The following is a 26,006-nucleotide window of genomic DNA, read 5'->3' on the forward strand; positions in this document are numbered from 1 at the left end:
TTCTTAATTTAATTTAAGTCTTCTAAGCATGGCCAGAAAAAAAAAAATCCAGATATTACCACTGGCCTTAAAATCTGATCCAACTTTTTAGTAGCAATTACTATTCCCATGACACCTAACCAAGTTTAACAATTCATAGTAGGAAGCAATCTACAGATGCTTCTCGTCATGAGAATATTAAAAACAGAAGAAAAGATCATGGAATTTATTCATTAAGAAAATAGGTTGGCAATGAATTGAAGTGATTCAAAACTGCTTTTGGAGCTTTGATTTAAACAGGAAGAACACATGGCAATTATGCACCTATTCAAATAACTTTCTCTTCTGTATCCATTCAGAATACCAACGCTGGAGACAGAGAATTAAAACACTTCACTTGTGTCCTTAACCTGGGTAACAAAACCATCACATGTTTTCATTGGTGAAGGGTTGGTTGTCTGAAAAAGGACTACTCATGGTGGAAGGTAACAGCATATCACAACCCAGATATATCCAGTAAACTAGATATCTATAACCATATTTACACAAATTTTTAAAAAGTATAAAAATATCAAGTATTGTAGAAGATTTTAAAAATAATGCAGGAAAAATGAAATTTGGAAAGACTGTGTGGCTTAACCAATCATTGCAAAGTCTTCCTTCCTTGGTTCTTAATTCACTGAAAAAACAGAAAGTTAGGAGAAGTTTAGATTAACTATGCATCTTTTCTCCTCTGGAATTGAGAAATTCCAAGATATTAGTATTGTAGAATTTCTGTTAAATATAATCAGTACCTTTTAAGATTTTACTTCTCCCAGCCACCTTGTGAACACTGATACCCTAATTGTTCACATTACAGAAAAAGCAACAATTTTGGGGTGTGTCCTGATCAGTAGATTTCTTTTCTAAATGAAAAAAAAAATTAAAAACCCTAGACCTCAACTTTCAGTTAAGTCCTTTAACTTAGAAAATCTTGGTGACTTTTTGAATAGACTTCAAGTGTATTCTGATAATTTTTCCAAAATTTAGGCTAATGTAACTCTGCAAACACAAATACAACCAAAGTGACTAGCAAGATTTGAAAACCTTAACTGTGCCATTTCATCAAACTTACCAGTATTTTTTTTAAGTTTTCAACTGCATCTATATTTAAATTCTCTTACTCTTTGACAATTTGCCTTAATACATTCTTAAGCATACAGAAAACTTATGCAAGAATGTTCAAACAAGAAATTTATAGTTCTGTGTATTAAGAGTTTTGTAGCAGTCAGGAACCATTTAAAAGTGATTTTAAAGGTACATTTTAAAGTGACTGTGATATCCTTAACATCATATTTTCTTGTTTTATTGTAAGTAGTGACAAATGAGCTCAATACAGCCCTGCTGCCTCTCCCAGCACTGCTTGGAGAGCACCAGGAGCACAACACAGTCAGATCTCGGGAGTCTGTTAAATACCCAGGCTTGAATAACAAGGCAGAGCCCTATTCCACCACTCCTACTAATGAGGTAAATTCTTTTGTGTATTGATTTTAATTAGTTCACTTGTGGAAAAAAAAAGTCCAACATAGCATGATTAAGGGCAGCAATATAGCCCTGGGTAAGGACCAGACCTAATTTAAAGTCTAACATAATACACAAATTGTCAGTATCATAAAATCTAATTTTACATACATATATGAATGCATCTTTTACAGGGGATTGTTTGTTTGTTTGTTTGTTTTAATTTCAATGGTCTGGTTGAAAGTTTAAAAGCCTGAATGCATTACACTGAATCCCGGTGAAAAAAAAAAATGATGCTAAATATGAACATAGGACAGACCACTGAAATAACTAATTGGAGACTGGAACATGGTGACAAAGAAATTCATAAAGGTATTTATAACTGAGTTTATATGATTGCCTGTGGCTGGGAGGAATGCAATGATACATACAATAGGAGTTATGTGCAGTCATATAAAATTAGACCATTTCACTGATGCACTTAAATGAATGCCTAATATTGCCATTCCTCTGATTGATAGCCATTACATATATATAAATATATATTATCCAAGCTGCATTTAATAGGGTATAACAGCTCTATCCACATAAATTACTGAATGAACATGTCACCAGACATTACTTCTGTATATTAGTGATTAAGCATTTCCATAGTACATATCACCTAAAATAGATTTACACTTATTCAGGAACAGTTATTTTGTTTGATAAATAATAAGTACTTTTTTATGACTAAAGTAATTTTGACGTTTTAGCTCTCAAATGAATTAGTTCTTCATTCTGTACTACAAGGATCTCATCGTTCAATCTTGTAGGTGCACTTCAAAAGCTTTAAGAATCCTCCATTTGATTTCTGGGAAGTATTTTCTCGTTAACGTCTAACATATGTACCCCGTAGGCATGATTCACACACGTCTCTGGAATTCTAAGGAAATGATGATCAGTCACAGAAATGTGTAAAGAATCAAGAACTCTGGCAATTTTCACTTCAAATGTTGTCAGCGAATGACTATTGTAAAAGCACTTTTCTCACTGTATCACTGAAAAATGCTGTGTACTGAGCAGGTATGAGAAAAGTTACACTTTTAATGAACTGCACCACCTGAAGGTTTATTTCCTCGAAGTTGGTAAATGAATCTGTTACAGTCAGAGAAATGCTAATTATAGGTAAGAGATGCTCAGTATGGCCTGAATAAAGTTTATACCTTGCAGGGTAAGGAAGGGGACAGCCAACCAAACAAAGATAAAAAATGTTCTGGGTCCTCATTAATCACAGAAACCATGCTCCAACCAATACTCTAAATGGCAACAATATCTTTTTGCTTAATACCATCCTTGGAAAGGCCAGCTCACACATCTAATAATGCATATATTTAAGTAATTGATTGGTTGCTTTTCAAAAATGGAAAACTATTCCCTGAATTACTAAAGAGCTGGTGAAAATTGAAACTAATGAGCTCATTTCAATAAAAATTTATGAGACTGGTTTCATGCTGACAAAGTGGGTCCTGCAGGCAGTACCCCTTCACCTCTTGCCAGAAAAAGAAAACCCTTCGATTTCAAAATATTTTAAAATCTTTTAATGAGGTATTAAAATATTGCTACAAATCTACAAGTAATTTGAAAGGATTGTGTGCGACTCTGAGATCAACAATAAGTCTTTTGCGGTACAAAAGAACTTTCTGAATAAAGCAAAAAAAAAATTGTTAGCAGTAATTACTAGACATGGAAAATTCTCTTCAGGATCTGTCAACTATATGCAAAATGAGTGATGTCAATATTAACCAAACCTCCTCAAATAGCTTTTTATTAAGTTATCATGTAAGTACATTTTAAGATGCAGAAATACAGCACAAAAACCCAAATAATCCAACTCACAGGGTCCAAAGGAAGAATACTTGCTCTTTTTGACTGTGACTGGAAAAAGTCTTAAAATAGAAAACAGCAGCAGCCTGAGTATGATAAAGGAGTATCGTATTCACTAATATTATGAACACGTAAAATATTTGATTTATAAACAAATATTATAATCAACCATTTCTCTAAATAAGAATGTAAGAAATTAAATAATGCAATAAACCAAACAAAAACAAAGGGAAAGCACTAAATATGTGCTCCTGGATGTATCCACCAGTACAAATCCGATTATTGATCCTAATTATTTTACAAAAAGTGCAAATAACATTGTACAAGAATTACTTTTGATATTAATATAAAAGTAAAACATGTTAATATTTAGAACACTGATGTATATCAAATGCCCTTTAGAACCTGGACTGCAAATCTCAGAAGGACATGGAAAAATACCTGCTATTTTAAAATGTGACAAAAAATAAAAATCAGAACTGGAGTAAAACTGGAGTAGGGTAGATATAATTTATAAGAATGTTCTTATAATAATGTGTGTATATATGTGTATATATGTATGCACACATATATATATTAAAATGTATATATTCGAATATAATAATGTATGTATTAAAAATGTGCCTGCTGTAAAAATTTACAGTTTTAAAGAACTTCACATTACAATTATGCTACTAATAAAACCAGAAGTTACTCTCAAACTAACCTAAGAATGTTATGATCTTCATCACATGCCCTGCATTCTTTTTTTTTTTAGTTTTGATTTCTTTTAATTACAGAAACAAGCTTTGAAAGATCAGAATATTGCAAACTGATTAATAGAACCCATGTTTGCTTATATTTTCACAGTAGGAAATGCTGTAAAAATAGTAAACAACAGTTTTAATTATAATATAATTATATTATATTTAATAGTAAAAATAATTTAATAATTAACTGAGAAATAATATGGAGTTGAAATTTTTTTCTTTCTGGAACCTGGCTCTAAGTTAAGCTTCTTCTTCTATGAGATAAAATAGGTATTTAAACAGATTTAAGCACAATATAGGTTGAAATATATAATCACATACACAAGAGATATTCAGAACAAGTAGAGAAATATTGTCATGCCGATTAAAGTAAAAGTTGATCTACCACTACCAAATCCATTTTTTCAGTCTAGTGGGACATTGAGTATTACACTGTTTTTCTTCTTTTTTACTGTTGTTGACACTCTCCGAACCATCTTCAAAGCACCGTACTCTTTTGTGTGGTGTAAAACCAGTATGCTTCCAATTTTGCCATCAATCATCTTTAATAGCATATGCTATTAATGTAATTTTGTTATTGAAGATTCCTAAATCTATTCAGTGGTTTGCACAAGACAATTACGTTTTTTGTTATATGCATGCAGGCAATCAGATAGCGTCTTTTTAAATTAGAGCAATTAAACATGGTCATTATAAATGGTAGATTATTAAAAAAAATCATGAAGTGTCAATATGACATTCTTTGATTTGAAATAAAATGGTAAGAGAATGGAGAGATGCATTTTAATTATTTAATTTTAAAAGTGTGCTTGAAAAATCTTCTTTTTGAAAGCTTTCTGATGTTGGAAAATGTTTTCCATTGCTGTTACAGAGCCCTGGATAGTTTTACAGATATTTCCTAACATCATGAAAAACATTCTCCAACACAGAGAAACCCTCTATACAATATTTAGAAAAATACTTAAGCTATATGGTCACTTTCCCACTTTCACAAAAATGAAAAAAAGGAAAAAAATATTCTGCATTAGTACATCTGTGCAGTCAACATTGAAGAAATGTCTGCATCCTTGTATACCAACAAAAATTCAACACATTACACATATTTTTGCCACAAGAAGTTAAACAGATAGATTATTTTGACAGACCACTTCTTTTTCTTTCTTCTTGCTGTAACAGGTTACTTCCTGTCCACCTTTGCAGTATCAAAATCACGTGTTCAGTGAGGCATATGTGTAATGCACGCACAGTCCTACTGGTACCAGAATTTATCTGCACTCAAAGCTGACAGGTGGCTGTGCATTGGTGGATAGCATGCCTTGCATTCAGTCTTACTCTGACTGTAGCTGCTGAATGTCAGAAAAGTTTCCTGAGTGTCCCTGCTTCCATGGCATACCTGGCAGAAGTATGAGGAACCTGAAGAGGCACACCTGGATAATCTCCATGTTTGATAAATTTGAAATACGAACATGAAATATGAACCATGAAGTTTGATAGCTTTTTGCACCTAGAAGTGAAAAAAAAAATACAATAAAAATCTACAATTACAATAAAAATCTAAAATTACAATAAAAAAATCTACAGATTTTGACATTGTATAAATATCCTCCCATGGTTCCAAAGACCTATTAAAATTGCTTAAATATGCTCCAGAATGTCATGCATAGAACGTCATTCACCTTCCCAGTCCAAAACTGAGCTGCTTGTTATAGACACAGCGGTAGATTTTAGGGGAAGTTATTTGTAAATATGGTGCTTTTTCTCTCACTGTTGTTTCTTAGAGCCTTCTAGAATAACATCACTAGAGTGAAAAGGAACTGGTTTGCAATGAAAGACTGAACCCAGAACAGGTTAATTACATATAAAAGCAGACTCTGAAAAGGGTTTTTTTAAAGAATCCCTTTCTATGAATGTACACCTAAAATACAGACGTGCTGGAGATCATACAGACATAGCTGTATAAAATACTCTAATACCACTACTTTTACAGGACTCACTATGATTCACTGCCTCATCTCTCTGTGATATTTCTTTGAGACAACTTCTTGTGAGAAGCAAAGTAAATTAGTATAGCTTTGACAATAGTTTTAAAAAACCCCAAACCAATAATAAACATTTTGTAAAGAACAAAAACAAAGCATGTGAAATGTTAGACTTGCATCTTCTTGTGAAGAGTTAAGCATGTCTTTTAACTCAGATCAGCATAAGTATTTTGAATTGTTTTTTTGAGTAAGGCAGGTAAGGCGCAGAAGAGGAGTTCAGTGAAAGGAATGAGAAAGAAATTTGTTCTGGGAAAATGGTGAACTTCAAAACTGCTTTCAGCTGCTAAAATGAGAGTACTTGAAGATTCTCACCCATGTGGAGTTTTAGCTGGCATGAATTGTATAGATAAGCAACAGTATAAAAAAAATAAATCCATGTGGGATATCAAAAGGGGTGAGAAAAAAAATCCCATTCCATCCAAGCACCTCTGTGCACTATGGGGTCATTCATTCTTTAGATGTAGTTGTGAATATAATCTGGTACATTTTGGTAAGTAATGTTTAATCCATTTTGTAGATGGATGATGTCAACTATACCCGACCTTATTAGCAGCAAACCTAATTCGGACTTGCATCTACCTGTCACCATAGATCTCCAGTCCTATTTTCAGAAAAAAATTTATCAGAGAAAAATATTCAGTACAATTAGCTTTTTATGCATTGCTTAATTTGAGATATCAAGGAAGTGAAACAAAAAAAGGAATCTATCTCCTATATTAATGGATGTTTCAGATCAATTTAACCTGAACTAATATATTTTCTTAATGACAAATCAATGTCAAAAATAATGAAAGAACTTAAGATTCTGTGTGCTTTCCTAAAGTCTTTGCTGTTAAACAGGGTTGTACAGCTTGCCAGTCTTGCATTATTTATTAGCTGTGAATATTATTAGACCATGTTGTGGTTTACAGTACTGAAAAGATAGAAGCCAATTATTTCTTCTGCATTCTTTCAAGAGTTACACAGTTGAAAAGTAAAAAAGAGTCTTTATATCGACTAAATAAAATTAAGAACTTCAAACAAATCTAGAAATAAAATGCAAATGAATATACTACAGGTTTAATTTTCTGTTATTGGTTCAATTTTATATAAATGTCTGCAATTTCTCCAGATGATTTTTCCCCTAAGACTAGGATCAGGTGCTGAGGTCAAGAATCCATCCAAATTCACATTTATTGTAGCTTATTTTACACCCCTTTTAGAACAAAGGGAACTTTAAATTAATTAACGTTTTATAACAAATATTACAGTAGAATCTGTGGGCAAGAACTCACATACACTTAGCACTGTGCAAACAAGCAAAGAGAAGTTCCCCTTATGATAACAAAAAATTTATGTTTCAGGGTGACAAGTGGGTCCTGTGGGTAAGAATACCAAAAGGACAGGATGATCCTTAATATTTATCTAAAAATAACATTTTCAGAAGCTGTTCCATGGCTTTATTTAGTGGACCAAGAGCAGAAACATTTACTTGCTCCCCAGTGCAGCTGGCTGAATGTGAGTCTTCCCTAATGTCTGTATCTCCCATTTAGTTCCACACGAGAATTTTACTTTCAATTGTTCCTCAATATCATAAGAGAAGAAAAAGCTTCAAGTAATCATTTTTTCCCTACTGATAAGAAGAGAGTCAGGCAACTTCTCAACTAATATCTGGATATTTTTTTGAGAAGAACAAAGTATAAAAAGAGAAACAAGGAAAGAGTTTATTGGCATCAAGTTTGCATTGAAGCTGACATCACAACTCCCTAATAAAGTCTGGGATAACAATTCTATGAGAAACCAGTGGTAGAACTGAAAAACTAAAAGGATGCTTCATAGGAAAAACAAGTAACTTCTGTTAAACAGTTATTGATATGTGAGTACTGAATAGGTTTGTGGTCCACTATAAAGACAGAACTTTATCTGAATAAATAAGATTATGAGTAGAGCATGGATAACTATTTAGAGGAATTTCCAAAACTTTCAAGTGTGTTTATGCTTAGAAAAAAGCCTGTGCAAAGCCTGGATCCCTAAGACAGAGCACACAATTGCAGAATTGTGTTTAATGCCAAAACAAATGCCAAAAAGACTTTGCAAATCCAAAGTCTTTTTGCATGCTCAGTACAGATGAAAACACCACTTTTTTGTGGGGGTTGGGGAAAGAACAGCAGAGATCAGTTTGTCCATCCATGAGGGGCTGTGCTAGGGTTACCCAGCTAATTTACCTTGTGACCTGAGCTAGATCTTTGAACCCATTCCTTCAGAGGTAAAGAACCAGGGTATTAAGCTTGATTCATTTAAAAGTGCCCAACCAACATAACAAATGATTTCAATAAGATCTACAACTCTAGTGGGAAAACTGTAAAAGGAAGGCCCAAGTGCTCCTTTAATGTTTAAAACTTGATTAAAAATTTACAGTAGCATAAGACTGAAAAAATCAAAAAACTCCTCCTTGTTTTGACTGCACCAAATCATGTTTACGGTAGCTCATGAAGAGCAAAAATTTTTGGCATTATTAGAAACAAATATAAAAGCTAAATTCAGATAGAAAAAAATTTGTAATCTCTATCATGTGTATTCATGATTACACCTATTTATAAAAGGAAAGCAGGACTAAATATATTTATGCTTGCTAAAACCACTATTTTAATTTTAAAGACTAAGACTTTTGAAAGATAATATATATATTTCCCCCATTGTCTTATATATCTTCTGGATTATGAAGGCTTATTTTGGATATCTACCTATCAACCAGGAATTTTCAATTTTCTTTTGGATTTTCACATTTCTTTTATTGTCCTTCAGGGTAATGAATGCAAACCCCTAATAAAATAAACTTGCTTTTCTCAGCTGCCTCTTTATGAATAGTTCATGCAGCACATCCATAGCTTTCAAATCACTCCAGGTGCTAAAGGAACATTCAGGTGCTCACTCCTTAATTAGCACAGCCTTTGGAAGGAAATTTTTGCATAGATGTCCACAGGCCTGTGAACAGATTTTTGGCTCCAGATGAGTTCCTATAATAAACAATTACAAGTTCCAGTCAAGAGCTGAGTTTGAATGAGTTCAATATGTTGGAAGGAATCTAGAATCTCACTATGAAAATAGTGGGGAAAGAGATAGATAGTAAGTTATCTGAGCCAAGTCATGCCATAATCCACTGTAAGTCTCTGCAAATGAGGCATCTATTCAAACACCTTAACAAGTTTTAGTTACCTAGCAAAACTGCTGAAGTTACAAAAGCCTTAAAAACCCAATTCTCACGGGAATGGATTAGTGTACTGAAATAAATACCACAGTCAGCTCTTTGCAAATGAAGTCACAGCACATATAATGAAAGAATTTGGAGTGAAATCATTGTCATTATAAAAAACCATTTGATTCTGTTTCTGACAAAAGAATCTGTATCCTTGGGCAATTAGGTCCTAAAAATGGTTGCCTATAGGTGTTTATAAGAAGCTAATTGTTGCCTTGAAGCCTTTTGGAAACCTGCACATTCATAAGTAGTTATATAGCTGGATAAGCCCAAAAGCCTGTCTCACTATTGACCCACTAAAGCAAGGACACAAGAAAACCTGGGAAAACAGAAATCCCACATCATCCAAGGCACTTCCTGAGGATAAGGCAGAGAAACGGATGTTTTCTTTCATCCTCCAAATCAAGCTGTTGGAAAACCATGAAGGTTTTTCTGTAGCCAACCAAAACTACATGGAAGACATAAACACAAATCAGCCAGTCAAACTAGTTATTCCAGCCAGTGCTGGAATAATTAATAATTAATTAATAATTAATAAGGATATGAGACAAAAAATATATAATTTATTTCTCAATTGCATGCTTTACAAAGCCAGAAGCAAGAATTGTGATGGACTAACAAGATCAAACCACTATACTATGAAATCAAGACTCCTAATTTAAGGCGCGCTGTCATTTTGTGCAAGTTGCTAACTTTCTTGTGACTCAAGCTTCACAGATGTACAGTTTGGGAAAAATGCATCTTTGATGAAAAACAGATGCTCTTTCAGAAATGTGAGTTCTCAAGGATTAAATAAATACTTTCTATTTTACTATGCAAAAGATTCTGACATCTCCTCTAAAGAAATAATTACCCTTTTTTTGGTTTAGCTTTAGAATTTGGGTATGAGTCGGAATTCCTATAAAGAATCACATCTCTGCTAGCCAACTTTTATTCATCCATTGATATAAACACCAGGAGCATATACAGGGTAGTGCAAAGCAGGCAAACTGCTTTTCATGGCTTGCACCCCTGTGCTGCAGTTCTCAGCTTTATGCATTGGTTACAAGCTGCCATCTGTAGCATGTGTGTCAATGGCTCCATGGCATTCATACACAGAGGCAGCCACGTTCCATCTGCCGTGCAGGCAGGCCACATATAACTCAGTCCCACCTTTAGACAAAACAACTGCTGCTTTCTCAGCCTGACAATGAAATTTACTGATTGATGTCACGGGCAGCTCCCATCTAACATTCAACCAAATGCGCACTTAGCATTTAAGCGTCACCTGTTCCAGGCATAAAACAAAACGGGCTTTTTCACAGTAATTCTTTGTAGGAAGGGAGTCTGACACTTCACCTAAAGCTCAGCACAGAAGTGACTTCAAGTAATCACTAGAGAAAAGTTCCCCTTCAACCCTTACCCCTGTTTTTGACACTACTTTTAGTCATGTGTTTAGCAGATTTATTACTTTTACAGAAAAAAATCTACCTGTTGTTAAAATATGTAGACCACTACCTAAAAGACTTACATTTTTCATAGTATGATAAACTCAACTTGTAAGCTATGCACAGTCCAATATTAAAATAAAAGCATATTTTTTAATAATTATGAGAGATCTAATATTGATATACACAAACCAGCACTCAACTCCTGGAATCAAATAAAGTCCCTCTAAAGTTTCAATGCATTCTTGGAAAGCAATCAAAGGCCTCTTTTTCATAAGTTTGTTATTTATAGAAAAGCATTTGATTGTTGCATTGAAGTGTGCACTCTATGTGTAAAAAGGTGTTTATGGGTTTTAGTACAGTATAGTTAATACCCAAGCAATACCTAGCCCTTTCATAATAAAGAACCCTTACTGAGAGGATATATATTGTACTTTTCATCAAGTGTACAGCATACAATTACATTTGTTGGTGGTCTATAATGTAAACCCCAGTTGAGTCAGCTTATAGCTTATGGATTTGTTGTTCTGCATGCAACAATTAAGAACAGTTACATTTTTTGATTCAGCTGAAAGCAAAGAGTAAGATTTGATAAAAATATTCATAATTTCTTTCAAAGCAAACTATAAAAGCTTCCAGAATATTTTAAAATCAAAACTACACTGTTTAGGATTTAAAATATTCTTTCTGCTATGTATGGATTGATAATTACATACTTTCCTAAAAGAAAATAAAAGGTGCAATGAGTACACAAAGCAGACCTTCCTGCACACAAAAGGTACAGTTACATTCAGAATAAATGTGGTAAAACACAGACCTAGCAAAACTCCTAAAACAGCATAACTTTAATCATCCATTGGGTTACACAGCTGACAATATTCAAAACACAAGAGAAAAAAAAGCCACATAAAGAAATTAAAACTTTTCTTATCACAATGAAAACTAAAGAAAGCATTACCTGTTCCTAAACATCCAGAATCTGAAATTTAATATAAATTCAGCTTCCCATACATGAATTCAAATAGGTATACAATCATTTAACATTTTAGTAGATTAATGCTACTTTCAAGGTTAGAAGGAAATGTAAAATTCAAGCTTTCAGATCTTGACATATTTTAATCCCAATGTACGATTTAAATATGTGCATATTTGTTTGTTTTAGCTGCTTTTTTTTTTGTAGTGTTTTTCTTTTGAGACTATAGCAGAAGAGAAAAAACAAAGTCATTTACGATCAAAAAATCTGCAGTCCTAAGAATCTTCTTTCTGATACTAACTGGAATTTTGCATGGCTCCAGGCTGAGAAACAAGTTCTTAGAAGTGACAAATCTTCTTAAAACATACATAAGCATAACTAGATAACTGAGCTGGGCACCAATGTCACAAGCAAAATTAAATTCCAATATGAACTACATCTTGAATAAGTTATGGCAAAGTTTACTTTCAAAAATTAGGCACCTTTCACTTCACAGATCTGGGTTCTGTCCATTATGCTGCAGCCACAATTGAAGATAGTTAAGCACTTAAACGTGTCAGATGGAAAGTCCCTGTTGAACCACTCAGAGTAGGATGTTCAATGGCAGAGATCGTGTCAGTGCTGATCCCACATGGCCCAAGAGCCCTGACTGGCATGGTAAACTACAAGAGATGCAACCGTGTTATTGAAAAACCACCTTGAAGCAATTTGGTCCCAAAAAAGCTATCTACATACCCATGAAATGCAACTCCTTTGGGATTGCTTTATAGTTAAGATTTAGTAAAGCTTTAAATAAAATAGATCAGAAAACAAAGTTACAAGAACAGCCTTCAGTATTCTCCTTCTTAAAAGCATTTTGGTGCTTTTGAAGTTAATTCACTGAACCAACTTCAGATCAGGAGTAATAGAACTTCTGTGAACTCTGATTCTTTCGACTATACAGGCAAAAATTCTACTTCCTGTTCTTTAATCATGGTTTAAGTAACAAAATGATAACTGTAGATACAGACTTTTCAGGATACTGGAAGAAGGGAGACATTTATATATACTGATAAAATTTTCTTGCTGTAAATGAAACCAAACTTCACAAGTGTAATGCACAGTAAGTGCACATCGACGTGGACAGAGAGCTAGAATAAATGAAAATTCAAGTATAAACAACCTCACACAATTCTGCAGTTAAGTCAAAGATAAATGCAGATTTAACCTATAATTACAAGACAGAACTCTGAAGTATGTTATAAAGTCAAATGTTTGCACAGAAATATATTTTGCTAGAAAGCAAAATGCAAGCTCATTTGCATATTTCTTTTTGTTAGCACACAAAAGAGTCAAACTCCTAAAATTAAGATAGCAAATTGTTTGAAAACCTTATTTTTAAGCAAAATAAATCAGGCTGAAAACAGCCATTTTACATATAGTCCAAATTTTTGCAAAGTTGATCCAGAACACATCATTCTGAAAAAAGAAGACTAGATTGGTATTTTAGACTACACAGATCTGATGATTTCAATAGATGCTGACTACTCTCATCCCAAACTTGTTCAGTGCTTCATTCACACTAAACACAGAAGCAGTTTAGCAGGTGCTTTCAGTCTCTTGCTGGATCAGAGCCAGTTTTTTCTGTCTCACTCAACCCCAAGTAGAAAAATTCCTCTCATATTTACAGAATTCAACAGATCACCTTCTGGAAAGTACCAGTCATTTAAAATGTTCTACCATGGTAAAACTAAACAATGGCATAAAGTCAAGGTTTAGTGACTTAATTATTTTTTTCCCCAAGCAAAAATAAAGTAAGCTACAGTATGTATCTACACACTGATATTTTCATATTAGCAGGGTGTCTACTCCATGCTTTAACATGAATTGCAGTAGAGTGCATCTTCTTTGATGTTCCACTGCTGACTTCGACGTTTGCTTAGAATCGTTAAATATCTTAATGGCTCTCCAACATTATGAGTTATAGTATTATATGGGTGGAACTTACAATAAAAATACAATATTTTTATTAAAATGCTGTTATATTAATAACTGAATAGATTATTTGTTTGCATCTGATTTCATAACATCTATTTTTTCCCCTTTATGTATTACAGCAGCCTCAGAACAGTAAATTTTAACACTCTGTGAGCTGTTAGGAAAATTATGAATTCAATGAGTCAAAGTGGAAAAGAAAAATGGTAAGGTGCAAAGGTACCTATGGATCTGCACCAAATTGGTTTTACCAACTAGGCACCTCTTTTAACATATTCCTGCTCCTCAGGGAGGTATATGGGCTTTGCTACTGATAAACCATCGCTTATTTCAAGACAAATTTCAGCTATGCATTTAATCAGATCAGACAATGCTGGGTTTAAGGAGAAGTCCCTGCAATCCAGTTAATACAAAATATGGTCAAATAAATATTTGCAACTTGACCAAAGTTATCTTCTTGCATTAATTTAATCATAAAACCAAGTGTTTACACAGATGATTACTGATTATGCTGTACTACATTTTTGTTTACTACAATGCACACTACATTTTGTTTATGAGGGTTAACAGATTACCAAAAAAATGCGTGCTCGTAGTTAAACATTGTTCCTGCAGAATAAATGGGTGAAGTGAAATCTGATAGTGTATGCATAATCCAACACGTTGATATTGTACACAACTCAGCCATGTGTTTGTACAGGAGAATATATTAAACCCCATCTGTTTTAACAGTCTTTAATGTTATAAATTAGGAAAACATCAAAAATGTCAGGAGACGGCAAACACTTATTTGTTGTCTTTCAGCTCTATATTTATTAGACAAGTTTGTTATCAAACTATTCCTCTAAACATGAAAAGAACAGCAGGCCTTCTGGAAAACCAGATGGCTGCTGTGGTTTTGAAACATGTTCTGGAAGGGTTATGTAGTTTACATTTTTTCTTTTTCATAAAGGATTGTGTGGGATGTGGCATGGTTCTCAGACACAGAACTCCCGCAAAAAACCCAAGGGGTATGTGGGTGGGAGAAAAGGGACTACTTGAGGATACAAAAAGAAAGCAAAATCATCCATGTCACTGAATCTAGGAGACCTTCTTGTAAGAAAAGAGAATTTTTTTGGCTGAAAAGGAAATAAGTTACCACTATAAAGAAAAAAAAATGTTTTCAGCCTGCAGTCTTAGGCATTTCACTGCCTTTCTCTGAAACAGAAGGGGGACCTAGACACTGAAATTAAGTTGGAGACCAAAAAAACCAAAAAAACCCAAAGCAAAACATCAGAAGAAATATATTTGATGAGATGAATTACATGCATATCAAGAGGAAAAAAGAAAAAGACCAGTCTATCAAAATGAGAACATAATAATATTCCAAAATTTAAAAACAGCATTTGGTTAGTTGTTAAATCAATACACAGTAGGAGGAAACCCCAAATACAAAGCAAAGAGGAATCAAAGCCCCGTTTCAGGAAGGATTAGAAAATTCAAGAAAAGGAATCCATGGCTACCCCCAGTATTTTGTATTTGGAATGACATTTTCTTTTTCTGTCATGATCTTTTGTTTTGGACAAAAAAAAAAAAAAAAAAAAAAAAAAAAAAAAAGTATTTCATTCCAAGAACACAGCTTTGCCAGAGGAAAAAAAAGAGGGATTTGAGAATTTGGATAGCCTCTGGGATTGGGATGGCAGACCTTCCTGACCCAGAAGGGGGCCAAACAAGCCAGGTGCCAGCATTCTTTAATAACCCCGACAAAGCAGCTTCCCCAGCTCTCCCTCACCTGGGAATTCTGGTCATACACATCTGTCCCCCTCCTAAAAAATCCCACACCTGTTGCCAGCCCTTTGCTACACCTCTGTTTACAGAGTCTGCTTCTAAAGTGCAGATAACCCAGCTGACACCGACAGGAATTTACACCAAGTCTGACACTGGAGGTTGCTGAGATTCCAAAACCTTTGCCAGCAGGCGTGGTGGAGGAACACAAGACAGAGAGCAGCACAGAAACAGCCACAGTTCTGGCTGAATATAGGGAAAACACTGTTCCCATGAGGACATTGCCTTCAGGGATTGTGGAGGCTCCATCCCTGGAAGTTTAAGGCTCACAGGATAAAGCCTGGACTAAACTGGCCTCATGCTGCAGCTGATTCCTTCAAGCAGGGAGTCAGAATAGAACCTGGAGGTCACTTCCAAGCTCATTAATCCTACGATTACTCAGAAACTAGGAGAGCTCCCAAGAACACCCTTTACTTAATTCAGTCTATTTTTGTGATTGACCATTTCAAGTCAGCGATGGCCTACTGGACAGCTAACAGAGACAAAGATGTGGATGAAACAAAAGAAGCTGAAACATGACTTTTTTGTTTTCTTTTGTTTTGTTTTTTTTGTTTTGTTTTATTTTTTTTAAATCAAGGCATAACTATTTGGCAGATATTTTGGCAATATATTTATCCAAAGATGTTCATGTCAGATCTTTCTTTCTTATTTCTTCTCCCTGATTTATAAATATTCAAATATTATAAAAATATTTTAATAATAATATAATAATATTATTTTTTCTCTAAGCCATTATTAAGTAACCCTTGAATTACAATGTTGTATTTCAATTTTCATCACTCGTCACATTTAGCCGCAAATACTAGTACATTTTCTTCACTCAAAACATATCTTTTATTGATACTATGTCTGCAATAATGATGCAGGTGAATTTTATCATTCCTTTCACCCTACTAGTAATGAACAAATTCACTGCTTATTACTTTGGACTTGATCTCTAGCAAAACACTACTGGAACAAACAATTTGATTTGTCAACACCTTTACAAGGACTCTTCAATCAATGTCACAAATCCAAATTTAAGCAGCAAAATACATTTGACTGCAAGACCCCAGACTGATTAGAGCTTCGAGTTCAGTGAATTGCACCAGACAGGACAGCAATCAGATTATTAACTCCACTTGAAAATACTCTCTGCTGCCTGGGATTAGCATGCATATTTTGATATAGATCGATAAGCAATCTCCTTTCTATAAGAAATGCCTGCAACATTCATTTGGCTGATCAAAGGTATATATCAGCTTGTTGTGACAGCTAGCTATTGTTTTCCTCTTTCTTTACAGGAGAGTCTCTATTAAAACAAAATCCCTGGCTCCCTTTCACCTAATAGTGGAAGTCAACAGAGAGTCACAAAATTCCATCTCCTCAATACCGAAACACAATTAGTACAGAAAGGACTTTTGCCTTTTTTGTGGTAACTTCACTTTCACTTCTTCATTCTTTCTGTTCTCCCTCCCTCCCCCATTCCTAAACTATGAACAGTCTCTTCAAGCCTTCCAAACATTGTCATGGTATTCTTCCCTATTTCACTCACAATCGAATTAGAAGAAAAAATTACATTAAAAAAATTTGGACAACATTTTTTCACAAGAACAATATATTTTGTGGCTTTGGATTAAAAATAAAGCAACTTTTTATGCTAAGGTTTACACAAAATCCATTTCCAGTTAACTCATCAGAGAAAGAAGGCAAGATATTTTCTGCATAAGGTAACATGAACTCTTAAATGAGCTCTGGATTTTATTGCATCTGCAGAACTGAAAAACCAAAATTTATCTGCCAAATTTTTTCAAGATAAAAGCACAGGCATTTCATCCCTCCTCTAATTACATATGAAATAACTGCTATCTCATCTGAGCCTTTTATCTTTTTAATAAAAAAGACATTCTTTAAAAGAGACAAACACAGCTTGCAAAGCATACAGTCAAAAGTGAGTTTGCACAAAGCAAATAGACACCATGCCTCAAGGAAGCCATCAGAGAGTCAATGTGCATTTTGAATTTCTGAGGGAGAGATACTCTGAGATCAACAGGAGGAGAGAAACCTAAATTAAAGCTGTTTTTCCCAGCAGCACTTGTTCTTCATAGAAAACAACCCAACCCAGATTCAGCTGTAGGACTGAAGTCCTGAAGCACAGGAGAGAAGATTCTCCATCCACACACATTCTTCAAGGACAAATATGAAAACAAAGGAGCTTCACTGCTGGTTTTATAACTTTTTACAGCTGTTTACAATTTTAATTGGTGATCTTCCTAACCAAATATTTCTAAAATATAACTCAGTAATGGTGTATTGAGTTCCCACCCCACTGAATTCAGTGAGCCTTTCCCACTGCCAATGGCTTTGCTCCTATGCCTTGTCTTGAAACAGCCTCCAAGTACCCCTTGGTGCTCCAGGACTTCTGGAGAGAGTAGAAACTTATTTTTTAACTTGTGTTTTACTCCATGCTGATGCAGTTCCTTCACACTTGAGAGCAACACATGAGAACTGGACTCACAGTCTGAACCTGCTCTAGTACATATAATTTCCAGGCATTTATCAGCATAAATTTTAGTCACTTACAATGTTCCAAATACTTTTATCACAACACTGCTTTTTTCTCCCCCTACTTTAGGACTTTCCCAGCAGAAGTTGGACATTATTTTCTAACGTCCTATGAATAAAATAGTTCCTTCATCACTGAATCCCTATAGAAAATCCTCAGAAAATCATGTTAACTCTAAATAAACCTAGGTTTCCCAATACCACAGAGACATGAATTCATACAAAGCAATTTAATCTATGTATGTGTACCTAATACATACTATATTAACCAAGACAAGAGAATTTATCATATTCTAATCCTTGTTAGATTTTTTCCCCCAGCAATTTTCAAACATTTATAATTTCTGGTGTCATAGAACTGCAACAAAAACTGCTATGAATAATATGTCATCTCTTATTATTATTTCTAATTAATGAATTTATTCAAACAGGGCAATCTGTAGGCTAGAACATAGAGGAAGCAAATTCCAAGTAGTTATTTCAGCTAAAGATACAAACAAAAAAGAATATTTTAGGTGGAAGTAATTTCATCCTTTGAATTTCAATATTAAAAAAAAAATCCTACTTGCACCTTTAAAAGATAATACAATAAAAGGCAGCATTTAGGAAAAGAGAATTAGTTCTTAATTTCAGCTCCATAACTAAAAGTGCATGTGGTAGTGTATAGCAGAGCATGGGTTTAGCTTTTGTTGACTGTTTTCTTTGTATGTTACTTTGCAAAGGCTTTTCTGAATGATAGGGAGAGGGGTAAGGGAAAAGGAAAAGAATCCTACAAATACCCAGTAGTCAGTCCTACTTACTTCCCAAGGTGATTTTTTTTTCTTCCAAATAATCCTTTGGTTATACAAGATCAACATCAATCTCCCTTTTCAGTTTATCAAGGAAAAACTTGTATACTGATATTACCTGGAAAGCCTAGACATCTCTTTATGACATGAAAGATTAAATTTAAAATGATTATCCAGATTATTGATTCACTAAGAGGATCAATGGATTTAATAATATTCTTAAAGCAGCACATTAAGATATATAAGGATACACATAGGGATAATTGCTTGTACTTCCTGAAACTAGTGGGAAGAACAGGTACTGCTTCATCACCTATTGCAAACCCAGGATATTTAAATTGATACCCAAGTTGTTTTTCTTTATTTGCCCTTCTGCAGAGACAATCTAAATCTAATTAACTGCAGATAGGAGCTTCATATTTGATTAAGAAATCTTACATGAAAAACCAAGGATTTCAAGATACAGGTTCTAAATCTTTAAGCTTCTTAACATGTTTATGATTTCTTTAATGTAGCATGTCAAACTCAGCAATACATTGACTGATTTTTGTTGTGAAATTCTATAGAGTTCTGTTGTGCAAGAATAAGAAGTGGGTCACCTTATCAGACGTAACCTTCCTTTTACACTTATTATTAATGATAAAAGCTAAATTGAAAAGCATCCCTTAAGTACCAAATTGGGTAGAGTGACTGCCTCCTCAAAAAAAATCTCAAAGTGTTTATAAAAGGGATTATAAATATATATAATAAATATTTAATATTTTCTACTTAATCTAACAATCCTTTGGGTTTTCTTAATTAATGGTTATTACTATTGACTCAAAAACTTTATAAGGCACTCATAGAAGGCATCTTATCACATTATTATATGAGAAACTACAAGGAAAAAGTAAAATTAAAAGTGAAAATGTTTATGAAATTATTTTTATAAAAATTTGCTACTTTTTACTTGACACAAATGTATTTCATAGGAAAATTTGCTCAAATACCTTCATAGAACAATACACTGGTGCAAAAAACTTGAAACTTGATTCCACTTCCTATAATTTGTGTTACGCACGGAACATAAATCAGTCTCCTCACTCCTTCTTCAGCCCCGCAGCCTAACTGTAAGTACACTTTGAGATCACTCCGTACTGGTAGAATAGCTCATTTTGCTAAAGAAACTCACTGTTGGCTGCCTTCCCAAAGAGATTTCTGACAAGGAGCATACATTTGTGTTCACCAACAGAAAGAGATGAAGCCAACTTCCCTCCCCTTTCATCAGTCATTTCCCTCCATTGCAATGGCAAAATCTGAGAAGCTTGATTCCCTCTTGCATACCTAGAACCACAGCAGGCTGTGTGAAGGGCATTTAAAGCTACCACCTAACCCAAGCAGAAAAATACACATAAAAAATAGATTTGAACTTCGAAGTACTTAGATTGCATATTGCTCTACTAAATCTGAATTCATGGATATTTTTCATCTTTGACAAAAGAGAAGGCTGTTGCATAGAACATTCATTCTGAAGGAAATTAATCTTCATTAATCACAATGGCAGCATTATTGACACAATGCCTATATTAATTCAATTCGACACCTTATTTCTCTATTCCACACTAGTAATGTACTTCAAATTGAGAAATGATTCTGCTAGCTATTATTTTGGAAGAAATCTGTTGTCTGAGTACACATTGGAAAATTGTTAGGAGAAAATTTTAGGAGATACTAGATCTTATTTAGGGACAGAGAAAAAAAAAGGCATTTGAAAACACCATTAGATGTATCAGAACTGTTGTGGTCTTGTTTTTAAGATAGGTCCTGTCTATAGTCCTGCTTCTAAACATATCAATACATTGTTTCTAGCTTGGATTGAGTTCTTTTTTGATGATCTAGTAAAGAAAGAAGAAAAACAGTCTCACACAACCAGTGGAGATCTTCAACAGAGTCCATTTTAGATCTCCTACATGTAAGAGTTCTAATCATGTAATTCCATCTTTAAAAAATCAGTGGCTTGATCTGTGATATGTTATCCAACTTCTCATTCCTCAAAGTGTCAGAGCACTCATTTGTGTTGGGGATCTGCTGCACTACTGCCTTTTATTTGATTCTTTAGGACAGTGAACACAACTTCCACCCCATGCACAGAAATGATACAGCTATAGTACAGTTCTGTACTCTGGCTCCATCTGACTAACTCTCAGGGTAAAGGGCAGAATCACAAAGTGCCTGAGTTGGGAAGGGACCTCTGGAGTCATATGGTCCAACTTCCTTGGCTCAAGCAGGACCAGGCAGAGCTGGCTGTCCAGGCCCATGTCCAGCCTGCTTTTGGAAATCTGCAGTGAGGAAGACTCCACAGTCTCCAGAAGCTGGTCTCATTCTCAGAAAGGCACAGGAATGACAAGCTGGAATTTCAATTTTGACATAAACCCCCCAGCACAAGTGGAAGAGGAATTTAATTTGTTGTGTTAGGTATGGCCATTTGCAATATATCAATTACCATCATACATTCAAGGTCTGGAAGAAGCGTGACCTTGAATATACAAATTAAAGCTGTTTTTCCTATTTTAATTTGTCTAGAGCTAATGTAATCAAACAGATGGAAATAACAAGTGTTGTGTTACTTGTATCACATAACTCTTTTAACATTTATTCATCTGCAGAACTAACAAGAGCCTGAAAACTTTATGAACCAGGTTCTGCACCTTCATAAAAAGCCTCTTACACACATTTTGTAACACGACCCCTCTGTCCTTCCCCCCCAGTTTAGACTGTACTCCACTTCACCCACTCGAAAAGAAGTAATTTAAGCAGGTGCAACTGGGAGAATTTGTTACACCTGAAAAGGGAAAACAGTCCTCCATTTACAGCTCTTCATTAAATTTACATTTCATCTTGCAGGTTAAGTGGAGGTTGTTCTTAAAACATTGTCGTTTCCCATTTATTTGTAAAGACTGAGAAAAGAACACATTTACAAATACTTAAACATCAGTGCTTCCAGAAATCATTTCACAAATCTTTAAAATAGGAACATCATTTTAACTCTTGACGATTTCACCATACAATCTGTGACTATATTAAAAACCTGATTTCTTTTACCAGTACAGAACTGTTGTCTTTCAATATTCCTTCACCTGCCTCATTCAGGCTGCAGAAGCAAGGAACACCAAGTCAAACAAATGTGAATGTGTGATCAGTTTCAGAGTTTCACACTTATGCACCTCTTAAAAATAGAAGCAACTACTTTTTCAGGCAGAAGAGAAACTGCCACTACAGAGAAGTAGGGGGAAGAAAACCCCACAGTCCTATAACTCCCTCCCCTTCTCACACAGTTAACACAACCAGAATTTTCCAGACTGCTTGGCTCATTTGAAAGTCTCTCCTGCGATAAATGCACGAACACAGACAGACACAACACATCAGAGCTGCACTGACACTGATCTGGGCTCCATCTTTTGACTTATTCAAGAGTAAACCAAAATGAATTAGGTGGAATGAAACACAAGTTCCTAGGTGTTAAACTACTCTCAGTAATCTTTTAAATGCAATTATTGATGCAATTATATCCACTGATAAGACAGACATTCAACAATTTCAGTGATAATTTCTTTGAACTAAAGATTTTGGATATAAGGCACAGGATGTTATTGTTTTAAATAAAGGTATATTTAGACTGTCAATCTGAATGAGCTGGATATACTAAAACGAAAATAAGATAACAAGATTAAATAATGAAGATAATGTGGCACACAGATAATCGGAGGTGATAAATTTGCATTTAAGAGACCAAAGAACATAGTATCTATTTTTTTATGCCCAGGCCACTCTAGTGCTCAAGCAAACCCCAGAGGTCTTAAAAGGAAAAAAAAAAAAAAAAAAAATCAGAAGAGGGAAAGGAGAGATTGGCTTCAGACTGATCACTGCTGAACTGCAGAATGTGAGAGGAAAAAGAAATTTAATCTGCTCAGGACACTTACTCCTTATCATAGTGTGTCTTCAAAAGAGATTTAATTACTTAATCTTGGATATATTTGTCAGTATATGGCAAGTTACTATATTGGGATTAATGCTCTGAAGCATCTTCCTTTGTCACCTGAGATTTTCCCTGAGTGTGTCTCATGTATAACTAAACGCCATGTTTAGCAATGAGCCTTATGTAAGAGTCCTTCTGCTTCTGTTTCCACAGAGCTTATGCTAAAAACAAGTGACTGATTTAAGTGACATTGGGAGGCCCTTTGAGTGTAATTCGCCTTATTATCTTATCAGTGGTGAAGTCACGGAACTGTGAATCTTATCTAAGGATTACATCTGGCAAGGATCATGATTAGAAAGATAGTATCTCATAATCTATTTCAAATTGTTTACTGTATTCATGCTATTTATACCCAGCATATAATTAAAAGCCACACCTTTGGCATGCAGGTATGTCGTTTTGACTGCATGCATATATAAACAGTGTTACAGAACCCAGATCATGTTCCCCTCAAGAATGTAACAAAAAGTAAATGAGTGATCTCAGGAGGCAAAAAAAACCCAACAAAAGCACAAAAGCTCCACAACTTTTCTGAGCACACACACAAAAAAAAAAAAAATCCAGACGGAATGAAGCCCAGTATTATCAATCAGTTCACAGGGACAGAAGAAGCAGGAATTAATTCCTTCTGTTACCAGTTACCAAAGAATTTCATCAAGGAAGTAAAGTTAAAGTTTAGTCATATGCAGCACTCCTGTTGTTTTGAAAAACTTTCAGTACAGGGTAGCATTGAAGAGTAGTCTCAGGAATGCAAATATAAATGTCTGTATTTCTCTAGCACTTGAAAATCTGCATTATCTATGAACTATTTCAACTATATCAGACACCTGTTTTGTTCAGTCTGTTTGGAATCTACTGCTTAACAGAGATCCCTGCAGGTGGTACACCACATCCCTGCACAGTCCCAGCAACTCATTTCGGGATTCTGCCTGGGCCCAGGGCACCAACAATGTAAATCACGTGCACAGATACTATCTGAGGAATTAAATTAATATATAAACTACATCTCTTACTTATAGTGTATTCTGAATTGCAGACCAACACAAGTTGCCTGCAAAGTGCACTGAGGTAAACTCCATTTCTTAAAAATGGAGATTCTTAAAAACTCCATTTCTTTCACTTACAAAATTACAAGTACAGCTGCAATCTCAGGGCTCTGTGGACTGCCTTGGTGGCACACATACCCATCAATTTTCCGGCAATCCTGTAATGAAACAGGCATTATAAACAAAGAGAAAAAAACATTGAGCTGAGAGCCAAGCAAGAGCTGAAGTCCTCATGAAATACTCTACATATTTGCTGTATTTAACCGTATAATCAACCCTTGTACTAATCAGAACCGACCTTTAGATTATGTGTTCCTGTCTTTAATCCAGACAGGGAACAACCTCTACCTCAGCTATTGACTCCTTTTCAGGACAATTACTTTTCTCTTAATTTCAATGGCATATTAGTGTTGTCTCATCACAGGACCATCTACATACAGAGACAGTAGTGCACATGCTTCACACACTTCTCAAAACTGCTGCTGCCATTCTTTGTACAGGTAAAAACAGGTAAAAACCCCCAACCAACCAATCAACCAACCAACCAAGACACTGATAGTACACATATGACAATGCAGCAAATGCTCCAGACTAAGGAAGGGGCAAAACATAGTTCTGAGGGAATTCACATCTGACAGCTTCAGTCATCTTCCCATTCTATGCTGAACTCCCAGGTGAAAAGCTCATTCTTTAGCTTTGGAAGGGCAAGCGGATTTGGATTTTGTTTACAGCAAGAGCAAATGGCACATTAATTCTGAAGTGTCCTTTGGCCATCTAACTGCCACTTCATCTAGTTATGTGGTAATTAAACTTTTCCTGGTATGCAAAACTCATTTATGCTTTCTTTACCACAGAAATAAAGTATTCATAAACTAAAACAACCAAAATGCCTTCCAACACCATCCAGTTTGTAAAATAACTCCCTGTAAACAACAAATCTAACACAGTAAACTGCCCAGTGGCTTTCAAGCTTTAAAGGGCTAATAGACAGCCAGCTGTTTGCCACGCCATTAAAGCACTCTGATAAACTCCTTATGGCAGGTGGGAGTTAGAATATGATTTAATAACTATCAAGTGAATAATTTATAAGCAAATTTTATTTTAACTGGAATACTTTACTTCATAATGCAAATATTCCAACTGCACTGAAGACTAGAGCTGCAAATTATAACTAACACTTTAGAACAAATTAAGAAATATATTGTGCTCTTCAAACAGTGATGGTTATTTTATTGAAGCAGTTGAGCACTATTTCCTGAATGGCAACAAGTTTTTACATCATACAGTTGACAGCTCCTCTTGAGCTGTCAAAAATTTACAGAGAGCAGTTTTCCAATACAGGAGAACACAAACTGTACTGGGTGGGCTGAGGAAATATTTAAAAAGCAAAATAAACTGCCCTACACATGGTCTCAATACTTTATCTCCAGCAAGCTTTAATCAGGATTACATTTTTGCATTCAATATATTCTCATGTCTTATCTCCTGTAAGGTTGTTAGCTTACCAGACTCTGAAGCTGTTTTACTACTAAAATATCTCACCAATGAGCACCCACAGCTCCCTATAATCAGTTCTCTTTAACCTAAGCATATTAAAGAATCATATTAAGAGGGGTAAAGAAGTGTCATCCTGCAACATTGTCTCTGGTTGCAAGAGTGAGGTGAACTCACTGTTTAACTCATGCTAGTTTATAATAAGAAAACCACAACTTACTAGCAGAAGGCCATTAGAAAGAACTATTAAAGAGTAAGACAACATCTATCTATAAATTACAGTCTTAGAGATGGGAGTGCTCAATTACAATACTACTCCAGTAAATCTGCAGAATTTTAAATATAAACCTGATTCACAGGAACCCCCTACTTAATTGCTTCTTTCATAAATTCTCCACAAACCATAAATCACAAGAAAACAGCAAAAAAGTGCATAACGGCATTAAAATGGAATGTTATGTTGTCATGACTCACCTGCTAAAGGTAAAGTCTCCCACTGCTTGAAACTAGAGCCAGATTCATCATCTATTTTGCAGCAGATTAAATTTCTGAG

Source organism: Vidua chalybeata, chromosome 11 (genome assembly GCF_026979565.1).
Source record: "Vidua chalybeata isolate OUT-0048 chromosome 11, bVidCha1 merged haplotype, whole genome shotgun sequence".
NCBI classification, from domain to species: domain Eukaryota; kingdom Metazoa; phylum Chordata; class Aves; order Passeriformes; family Viduidae; genus Vidua; species Vidua chalybeata.